At 32.3% G+C, this 11,659-nt stretch overlaps 1 long non-coding RNA gene across 1 annotated transcript; it reads left to right on the top strand.

Moving 5' to 3' along the window:
* Nucleotides 1-2,197: 2,197 nt before the first annotated feature.
* Nucleotides 2,198-2,716, top strand: LOC109862626. The gene is made up of 3 exons (XR_002251180.1): nucleotides 2,198-2,306; nucleotides 2,386-2,476; nucleotides 2,630-2,716. It is a non-coding gene; the product is annotated as an uncharacterized LOC109862626 (long non-coding RNA).
* The last annotated feature ends 8,943 nt before the right edge of the window (nucleotides 2,717-11,659 follow it).

Genomic DNA, 11,659 nt, shown 5'->3' with positions numbered 1-11,659 from the left:
TCATTTTCTACTGTATGACGTATTTCTCACGAGTAAGTTGAAATATAAACGGAAAATATCAAATTTTACAAAATCAAGAAAATTTTCAAGTGTTTCGATTCTCTCAGTTGTGTTTCTGCTTTCGTTGAAAAAACATGTATTACACCGAGGATCATTACTACACGATAAATAAACCTGTTCTGAAAGCGTTGGGAATTTGGCCTTATGATCGATCGCGCATTATGATACTGCAACGTGTTTTAATTTTTCTGGTACTTTTTTCACACGTTTTCGTGCAGGTAACAAGATCGATACGTACTGACAAGATACTAACGTACAGAGAACGCTTTGTGTTGTTATTGTGTGTTTTACTCGTTGAGCTCGTGTGTCCTGTGATAGTGACGAAGATGTTCTGAAACATTAGTATACAAAAGAAAATACAAAGAGTTTCGAAAGAAGACATAATGTACCATCGCAATATCATTTTTGCTTCGGTTTGATTAATAGTGGCCCTAAACTATGATTATATTATTTTTAGTTGTCAGTATTTATTACGAGAGAATACAGTATGGCTCTCTTCCTGCGAGTCGCATCACTCGCATTTCCTCTTTCAACAATGATCGTGCAATATTGCTTTTTTATGATTAATTCAAAAACTGTAAGTTGCAATTATAAAAATTTTACGCACTGCGAACGATTCTATTTGCAAAGTTGCACCCACTGCAATAAAAACTATTACATAATGTAAATAACAACCTTTTAAATTATGAATAACAGATAATAAATATGCATTACCAAATTCGACGTGATTGGAAATTACTGCGTGATAAGATGGAATATGAGATAATGGAACGCAATGCACAGAGTGGTCAAGTTTTTATTCGATTTATATTCTGTAAGAAAAAATACATATTTCAGATATCCTTTGTAAGAAAAATACCTATTTACGTTCCAGAAAAAAAGAACAGAACATAATGAAGCAAGTTGTTACGTGAAAAAAAAAAATTTACATTTTCCAAAAACGTACACATCGTCAAAGTTTGCCTGTTTTTCTATTTTTTTAGCGCTTATCGGTTTTGTATGTATCTCAGTAGTTGTCATACAGTTTCTTCCGGACATTCTCGACATTGTTTGGCCACTAGACAAGCCGCGGCAACGATATCTACTCGTCATGGTTGAATATTTTGTTCCTTTTAATAAATATTTCTATATTAAGATAATACACGAACTCCTGATCGTTCAATTAGCTTGGATAATAGGAGGCGCTACATTTTCGCAAATATTGGGATTTATCTTTCACTCCTTTGGAATGTTCAAACTTGCTAGGTAAGATTCTTATATTAAAAAAGGCATTTGTACCGAGAAGTGCGCGGTTGGAGTCAAATATATCGCACCTATTGTTGCCTCTTTTCCGCGTTGCCGATTTTTGGTTGATCGAGTCGAATCGAATCGGTAAGATCGAGAGAGTAAATAATGAAAAGCGATTTTCAGACAGTTCGTCGTATATGTAGAGAAAATTAAAAACGTAACTAAAGTCACGTGAAAGGAAAAAGTAGAAAAACAACACGTGAAAGTAACGTGACTGTAACTTATATTATGTATACTATAAATAATACATATTATACATATAATTTATTATATATTTATAATATTATACTTTATATTGCATTATATGTATTATATACATACTACAGTAACGTCACTGATCTCCGCCGCGCGGCCTTGGCGGAGTCATTGACCTCGGCCGCGCGGCCTTGGAGGGGCACTGACCTCGGCCGCGCGGCCTTGGTGGGGTCACTGACTTCGGCCGCGCGACCGCGGCAGGGTCAATGACCTCGGTCGCGCGACTGCGGTGAAGTCACTGACTTTGGCCCCGCGACCGCGGCGGTGTTACTGACTTCGGTCACGTGATTACGTTATATATATATATATATGCGTATGTGTATGTATTATATATAGATATAGAATATTACATATGCGTTATTTCTGACATGTTTCATATATGTATTATATGGTTTATGAGACGTATATACTATCTGTCATCGCGGTGACAGGTTGTGTTCACTGACACCACGTTAAATAAAAATAACAATAGCGTGCGCGTAGCGCGCGCCTGTGTTGTGCTAGTAACGTTCAAATTGTAATGTTTAAATAGCCGACGCGGTTTTACTTACGTCGATTACAAACTACAAAGAATATGTCATTTCCAGACATAGAATACAACATTCTATCGAGAATTGTGTGTGGCACACACCCTCTTCGAAAAAAGATCATGCCATATGCAACACAATAATGCACGCGACAATCGCACACCGTAGAGCTAAAAGGTTAGAACATATATCGTATTTTTGCATAGTTTCGTGTATTATTGACAATTGCTATTACAATATCTAATAATTTTTAAAGTTTTGCCACTGATGTAATAGCATCAGTTAATACACTCTTTTGCATCGTAACTATAATTGCTATAATGGGATTGATTACCGATTTATACGGAGTAAGTAATAATTGTTTATGTTATATTAGAAAAATGTATACATTTAATATATACATACATGTATTTTCATAATGATTTTCATAATGAGTTTCGTAATCTGTTAAAACTAAGAATGAGTAATTTTTTTTTCTAATATATTTATCTACATGACAGATCTTTGAAGCGATAGCAATATCAGGAGATATGAAAATATTACTACAATGTTGTTTTTCCGGAGCTGGCCTTCTGCTTTTTATATTTGTCAGTCATTATCTTGGACGAAACCTTACAGATTGCAGTGGCGACCTTGCGATGTATGCGTAAGTATAAGTAAGTTTTACTGTCACGCAAATGGTTCCGCAACTACACTCTTTAGTGACGTTCTTAATTTTATTCCAGATATGATACGTCATGGTATTTAATGCCATTATCATCGCAAAAGCTTATTTTGTTTCTAATACAAAATACTAACAAAGAATTTACATTGGCGATTGGTTATATCTTGGAGGGAAAAATCGAAAATTTTGTGATGGTTATAAGTAGTGTAAAACTAAAACGCATCAAAACTCGCAAAAATTTACATACGTTATGAATGTTTTTTTTTTTTTTTCAGATCGTCAAAGCTGCGATGTCCTATGTCACCGTTTTATATAATATGTACAATAAATAAAAATAAACTTCAAAGTACTTATTAAAGTTTGGAACGTTTTTGAAATTTGTTTGTTTGTTTTTTTTTTTGTCCTTTTTTTTAACTCAACTTTTCCCACTTGTCTAATTTGTAGAATCATTGTGACAATTTACTTATACAAGAAGTTTTTAATTTGAAGTAATTTCTTTAATTTAAAGTGCTTAGTAAATAAAACAAATAATTTCTGGAAAAATTGATGTATATAAATTCTGTAATTATAATTGACCCTATTTTTCATTCGTATCTCGAAAGTTATTGCGCCCGCATACAAAACCTAGTAAGAAATATGTCAAATGTATTTTTAAACACTACTCCAAGAACGTTCTAAACTTTATTCGGTTACAAATATACGTATGTGCATGTGTGATAATATGTGTTTATACAACAAACTGTCCATATCGATATATTTTTTGCGTAAATTATACGTATCTATAAGTGTTTATTGCAATAAACAAACTCTTACTATGTCAACTTGCAAACAGCAATCACAGTCAAATCATATGAGCAAAAGCATATATAATTATAGAAATGAATTATATTTCATAAAAAAATACACATATTTTAAGATCAATTTGATCCACTTCTGCTTTTGTATACAAAACTTTGGTGTCAGATGCAAAATTAAAAAAAACCACTCAAAATAAACAGTTCTTTTTTTCGATCAGTGATATAACGAAATTTGACAGTCTCAGCGTGTTTTGTCGTGGCTATCTTTGTCGAAGAATACTGTTCAGTGGCAATGAAAAGACTGGCGAAAAAATCGATATGCAGTGCTACAAGTACGTGGCACCGTGCATATAGAGTAGCGACAGTAATTTACATAATTTGCTTATCTTCTTCCTTCTGTTTCTTCTACTCGCGTATAAACGACATATTTTGTTTCATTAAATTTCAATATATTTTACACGTGCTATCATTGTGCAATAATTTTTTGCCACTTCAAATATCATTTATTAGCAATTTTTGCTGCGTGTCGTACTTCTCATGAGTAATTTAAAAAAATAACAAAAAAATAATACGTGGTTGAAGTCAGATAACATCGAGTGTTTCGATTTTCTCAGTTCTGCTCTCTGCTTTTGTCGAGAAAACATGTATTTTATCGAAGATCATTATTACACGATAAATAAACCTGTTTTGAGAGCGTTAGGTATTTGGCCTTATGATCAGTCGCGCACTGTGATATTACAACGTGTGCTAATTATTTTAGTACTTGGTTCACACATTTTCGTGCAGGTATATTACACGATCGATACGCGCTAACGGGATAAGAAAGTTCAGAAGTAGTTTTGTGTCGTACGAAGGGCGTTTTTCATATTACATGTGCGCGAGTTCAGTGACATTCCGAATGTTTTCCCAAAGAGTAATACAAAAGAAAAATATTGACGAGCACATTATCGAAATACCTTGTTTTTCTCGACTTGATTTAAAGTCACTATTATCATACTTGATTGTTTTCAGTTGTCAGTGTTTATTACAACACAATACAGTATGGCCCTCTTCCTACGATTCGCAATCTTTGCGTTTGCTCTTACCGCAATGATCGTCCAATATTGCTTTTTTATACTTAACTCAAAAACTGTAAGTTGCATTCAGTCAATATAAACAATTATATATTCTATTTGCAAGATCGCATCTACAGTGAACCATTAAATCATTGTTGTCATTAACTATAAAACTTACATAATTGTAAAACTTCTACATTTGTCAAGTTTCATACTTAATAACTCATATATTACATACGGAAACATTTGCGACTTGATTTAAATAGATAATAAATATACATTATGAAATTCGCTACGACTGGAATTTACTGCGTGATAAAGTGGAATATGAGATTATGGCACGAAATGCTCAGTTTGGTCAAATCTGTATTCGACTTCTATTGTGTAAGAGAAAATATATTGTTTAAAATGTTTTAAGAGAAATTACTATTTGTATATAAACACGAGAAACAGGAAGAAAATAAGAAAACCCAAAGTGAAGTGATAAAATGATTTCTTACACGTAACCTTAAGTGTTACGAAAATTTAAGTGCACATTCATAATAGTTTGTTTATATTTATGTCTTTTAGCATTTATCGGTTTTGTATGTATCTCAGTCGTTGTCATACAATTTCTTCCGGATATTCTCGACATTGTTTGGCCACTGGACGAGCCTCGACCACGATATCTCTTTGTCATGGTTGAATATTTTATTCCTCATAATAAGTATTTCTACATTAAAGTAATACATGAACTTCTGAGCGTGCAATTAGGTTGGATAATAGGAGGCGCTACGTTTTCACAAATATTAGGATTTGTCTGTCACTCGTTCGGGATGTTCAAACTTGCCAGGTAACTGACGATCAAATTCGAATTTTTAATTATTCGACGTGTAATTATTTTGTCGATCCGCTTACACGCTACAGAAAGTGTGTCTATTTGCAGATATAGAATACGACACTCTATCGAAAACTGTGTGTGGTTTATACCTACTCCAGAGAAAGATGATGCCATTTGCAACGCGATAATGCATGCCACAATTGCACATCGTAGAGCAAAAAAGTAAGTACACACATCGCAGTTTTGCATATTTTTGTAATAATATTGTCAATCGGCATTACAGTATAGGATTTTTAAGGTTTGCTACTGATTTGATAGCGTCAGTCAACACACTCTTTTGCATCGTAACTATTATTGCTATAGCGGGATTGGTTACCGATTTGTACGGAGTAAGTAAACGGTTATTTACAGTGTCAAAAATAAGTGTAAATAAAGTATATGCAATTATTTACATATAATGAATATTGCCTCATACTCTCCTTAAGTGTAAAAATAACTAGCATAACTACTTTTCTAAATATGTTGTTTACTACTTTCAGATTGTTGAAGTGTTAACGATAACGCGGGATATGAAAATATTACTGGAGTGTTGCTTTTCTGGAGGTGGCCTCCTACTTTTTATATTTCTCAGTCATTATCTCGGACGAAAACTTACAGATTGCAATGGCAACCTTGCGATGTATGTGTAAGTATTTTTATAGTCACGCAAATGTTTCCACACTTTCTAAGAGTTTTGGATTCTATTTCAGATACAATACGTCGTGGTATTTAATGCCAGTATCGTCGCAAAAGCTTATCTTGTTTCTGATACAAAACACTAACAAAAAATTTACATTAGCGATTGGTTATATGTTGGAAGGAAAAATAGAAAATTTTGTCATGGTATGAAGTAATAAATCGAAAAAAACACCTACGAAAAGTAACGTCTTGTTAATTTATACGTTTCAATGGTTTTCTAGATTGTGAAGGCTGCGATGTCCTATGTCACCGTTTTATACAATATATACAATGAATAACACTACCTTTTTAAATGTTGATACAGGTTGGAACGATTCTGGAAAGTTTTTTCTTTTCTTTATATTGGTCCGCATTTTTACTTCATGCACTGTGATACTCGAATAACAATGAAAAAATTTATAAAATGATTGATTCTCGAGTGCTGCTTTTCGAATAACAAATTACTTTCTTTAAGTATGTATAATTCTTCGCTAAATTATAAATATATACGTATATCTGTGTGTGATCAAACATGCTTATAAAGAAAAGATTGTTCTTATCGCCGTAAGTATTGTGTAAAATATACATATATACAAGATTTTACTGAAAATATAAAATATTCTTTTACCTTTCACACAGCAATCACAACAAAATCGAAAAAACACAGAGTACCGTGTTGGGCTAAGTATATTTTTTATACTTATATCAAAGAGAAACAACTTCTGCTTTTGTTTGTTTTTCACACGGTACTCTTTTGATGTTGAATACAAAATAATTTATAACCACTATACATATTCCCGTTTTTATATAAATAATATCACGATATTATATGTCGATCCTATCGTAAATTCGTCTCGTAGATACCTCGTATGGAAGTGTGAACAGCTCAGTGGTTCGAAGAAGACTGACGAAAAAATCGATATACAGAACTTACCTGACACCGTGCATCATGGATGACATAGAATAAAAACAATAAATTACATAATTCGTTCACTTTTTCCCTCTGTTTTTTTTTACTTCCAAGTAACACAAATCGTAATAGACAATAATGTTCGTTCCATTTAATATCATTCACAAGTAATGTTAGTGTGCGGCACAATTTTTTTACTACTTTAGATACACAATAATAATTTCCTGTGTGTTGTATTTCTCCCAAGTACTTTAAACATAATCGAAAAGTAGTACGTGGACAAAAGCCGTAGAATTTTGAGTATTTTGTTCTTTTCTCACTTGTGTTTCTTTTTTTGTCGAAGAAACATGTATTTCAGCGAAGATCATTATTATACGATAAATAAACCTTTTCTGAAAGCGTTAGGTATTTGGCCTTATGATCGATCGTGTACTGTAATATTACAACGTGTGCTAATTGGCTTACTATTGTGTTCGCATTTATTTGCGCAGGTAACAAAGGCTGTGTTCCAAAATTCACTGCCAGCGCTAAAAATCTATAGTTCACGTCACATATATTATACAATTTTAGCACTGGCAGCAATTCTGGAACACAGCTAAAATCAATACGCACTTAAAAGATGTGAATGTTTGAAAATAGCTTGTTGCTTTTTTCATCTCTTGTGCGCGTGTATATTGTTACATTGCAAAATATTTTATTTTGTAGTATTAAAATAAACTAAAAAAAACAATTATTGTCAAGTCAAGACACATTACCATACTAGCATTCTTTTTCTCTGAAAACTTTTTTTTGGTTACGTTTTAATCAAGCCGAAATAATTCTTATTTTCAGCTGTCAGTCTTTATTACAACGGAATATAATATGGCTCTCTTTCTGCGAGTCTCATCAGTTGCATTTCCTATTTCTACAATGATGGTGCAATACTGCTACTTTATGTTTATCTCAAAAAATGTGAGTTGTGTCTATAAAAGTTTAAGCAATGCGAAATGATTACGCATTAAATTTGCAAAGTTGCACTAAGAGCAAGCCGTATTACATATGTAAATAATAAACTATAAAATTATAAACACCAGATACGAAATATACATAATCAAATTCGACACGACTGGAAGTTACTGCGTAATAAAATAGAACATGACATTATGGAACGAAATGCTCAGTATGGTCAATTTTGTATTCAACTTGTGTTCTGTAAGAGAAACTTATATTTTACTTACGCTTTAAAAAAAAAAATTATGGTTTTAAGTTTCAAAGAAAAACACAAAATATAGATAGAAGCAATTTGTTGTGCGCGAAAATATTGAAGTACATAATAGTACAATAATAACTTACGTGCATATTCATGAAAAATTGTCTATTTTTATATCTTTCAGCAGGTATCGGTTTTGTATGTATCTCACTAGTTGTCATACAGTTTCTGCCAGAGATTCTCGACGTTGTTTGGCCATTGAACGAGCCTCGGCCACGATATCTCTTTGTCATGGCTGAATATTTTGTTCCGTTTAATAAGTATTTTTATATTAAAGTACTACATGAAATTTTGATCATGCAATTAGTTTGGATAATAGGAGGCGCTACATATTCACAAATACTAGGATGTATCTTTCATTCCTTTGGGATGTTCAAACTTACTAGGTGATTGACGATCAAATCATACCTTTAGTTAGTAAGCGACGCGTTTTTACTTATGTCGATCTGAAGCTAAAGATAATATGTTAATTGCAGACATAGAATACAATCTATTGAGAAATGTATATGGCACGTACCTTTTTCGAAGAAATATCGTGTCATTTGTAACGAAATAACACACGTCACAATTGCACACAAAAGAGCTGTGAAGTTAGTACAAAAACTAAAAAATAAATATTAGTTTTGCATTTTTGCCATTACTGTATCTGATTTTAAAGGTGCGCTGTTGATTTACTAGCGTCGCTTAATACACTTTATTGCGTGACAGTTGTTATTGGTGTACTGGCATTCATTACCGATTTATACGGAGTAAGTAACAGATTTATTTAATGTCAGAAATACGTGTAAATAAATTATAATACGTACAAATAAATCATATAAATGTGTACACTATAGTAGATCTCTAAAGTTGTTAAATATAAAAATGCCCAGGGTTATTAATATCTTTAATATATTTTTTATTTTATATTTTATTTTATATTTAGATTTTTGAAGCGATAGCGATATCACGAGATAAAAAAGTGTTAATACTGTGCTTTGTGGTTGGAATTAGTCTTTTAAGTATTCTGTTTGTCGCTGTTTATATCGGTGAAAAAATCACAGCTTACAATAGAGACGTAGCAATGAGTATGTAAGTAATTTTATTATCACGTAAATTTNCACACATNCATCACTAGTAAGATTTTGTATTCTGTTCNAGATACAGTACGTCTTGGTATTTAATGCCAGTTCCATCGCAGAAGCTGATCTTGTTTCTAATACAACACACCAGCAAAGAGTTCATACTAGTAGTCGGTAATATTTTGGAGGCNAAAATGGAAAGCTTTATCATGGTAAGAAGTAATAAATTCAAAAAGTGTACTAATTTTTAGCTTTCAATGTTTTTCTAGATTGTCAAATTTGCGATGTCCTATGTTACCGTCTTATATAATATGTATAATGGATAAAAGTGTCTTTCTATATGTTTGTTAAAATGTTAGAAAGGTTGTAGATATTTTTTATTCCACATTGTATTCTTATACTTATTCTTTATATATTGTAACATTCTAATAGAATTTTTAAAGCGCTCGAAGTGCCGATTATCAAATAGCAGGATTACTTTCTATAATGTATATTAGTGGAGTTTTTTTATGTATCTAATTCTGCCCAATTATTGTATAAGTATTGTATCACAATTATTGTGTTATCACTTTTACATTGTTTTAAAGAACAACATGTTTTTTAAGATCAATGCTTAATCTTTGGTTTGGATTTTTGTTTTTTTTTTACATGATGATTTTCTGATGTCGCATACAAAATACTTGCAAGAAATAAGCTTAACAAACAATCTCGTTTTAGATAATATCACGATAACACTTGCCGAACTTACCGTAAAAATTCGTAGTTTCGTAGATACCTCGTATCGAAGTGTACAGCTCAGCGGCTGGTAGGAGACTGATGAAGAAATCGATATGCAGTTCACAAATTACGTGGGTCCGCACGACACACTTAATAAAGACATAAAAACTATAATTTATATAAGTTGTTTCTTTTTCTCTTCTATTCGCGAAAAACACAAATATGAACAATATTCTTCGTCGAAGTATATTTAATGTTTTATCGATAATGTTATTAAGTGGCAAATTTTCTTGCCATTTCGGATATGTGGTGATATTTTGCTGCATGTTGCATTTCCCACAAGTAATTTTGACATTTCAAAATGGTACGTATTACGTTGATAAAGTCACGAAACATTGAGTGTCGCATTTTGTTCACTCGTGTTTCTTCTTTCTTCGAAACAACATGTATTTTACCGAGGATCAATATTACACAATAAATAAATCTTTTCTGAAAGCGTTGGGTATTTGGCCATATGATCGATCCCGCATTGTGATTTTACAACGCGTCGTAATTTGTCTGATACTTTATTCACATCTCTTCGCGCAGGTAACAAGATCGTACTTACAACATACAAATGTTCGAAAAAAGCTTTGTATTACTTTTTCTTGCGCGCTTAGGTCTCGCGACATTGTAAAATTTTTTATAATATAAGTATTTACACCGAAAGCAAATTATTTACGAGTGAAATCACTAATAAAATGATGTTTTTCTTGACTTGATTTGACAGTCGCAATTCTTTTATTTATTTGTTTTCAGGTATCAGTGTTTTTTACAACGGAATATAATATGGCTCTCTTCCTACGTGTCTCATCAGTTGCATTTCCTCTTTGCACAATGATTGTGCAATACTGCTTTTTTATGTTTAACTCCAAAACTGTAAGTCGCGCCTTTAAAAGTTTACAAACGATTACGTATTCTATTTGCAAAGTCGGAAAAGAAATCCGGTACATGTATAAATAACAATCTTTTTACCGTTTCAATACCAGATAATAAATATACATTATCAAATTCGATACGACTGGAAGTTACTGCGTGATAAGATGGAACATGAGATTATGAAACAAAATGCTCAGTATGGTCAATTTTTTATTCGACTTATATTCTGTAAGAAAAAATATATTTTAGTTGCCCTTTTTAAAAGAATATTTAAGTCGAATTATTCAAGTCAAAGAAGAAGAAACAATCAAACAAGAAACTGAAATGACAAAAGCGATTTGTTATGCGTGAAAATAATAAACAATGCGAACACCTGTGTGTATATTCATAAAAGATTGTTTATTTTTATATCTTTTTAGCTGGTATCGGTTTTGTATGTATCTCAGTAGTTGTCATACAATTTCTTCCGGACATTCTCGACATTGTGTGGCCACTGGTCGAGCCGCGTCCACGATATCTACTTGTTATGGTTGAATATTTCGTTCCTCCTAATAAGTATTTCTACATTAAGGTAATACACGAACTTCTGATCATTCAATTAGCTTGGATAATAGGAGGCGCT

This window comes from Pseudomyrmex gracilis, unplaced genomic scaffold, assembly GCF_002006095.1.
Source record: "Pseudomyrmex gracilis isolate BER0280 unplaced genomic scaffold, ASM200609v1 scaffold_2099, whole genome shotgun sequence".
Classification (NCBI taxonomy): domain Eukaryota; kingdom Metazoa; phylum Arthropoda; class Insecta; order Hymenoptera; family Formicidae; genus Pseudomyrmex; species Pseudomyrmex gracilis.
Note: the sequence above shows the minus strand (reverse complement) of the source record. Positions and strands in the feature narration are given on the sequence as shown.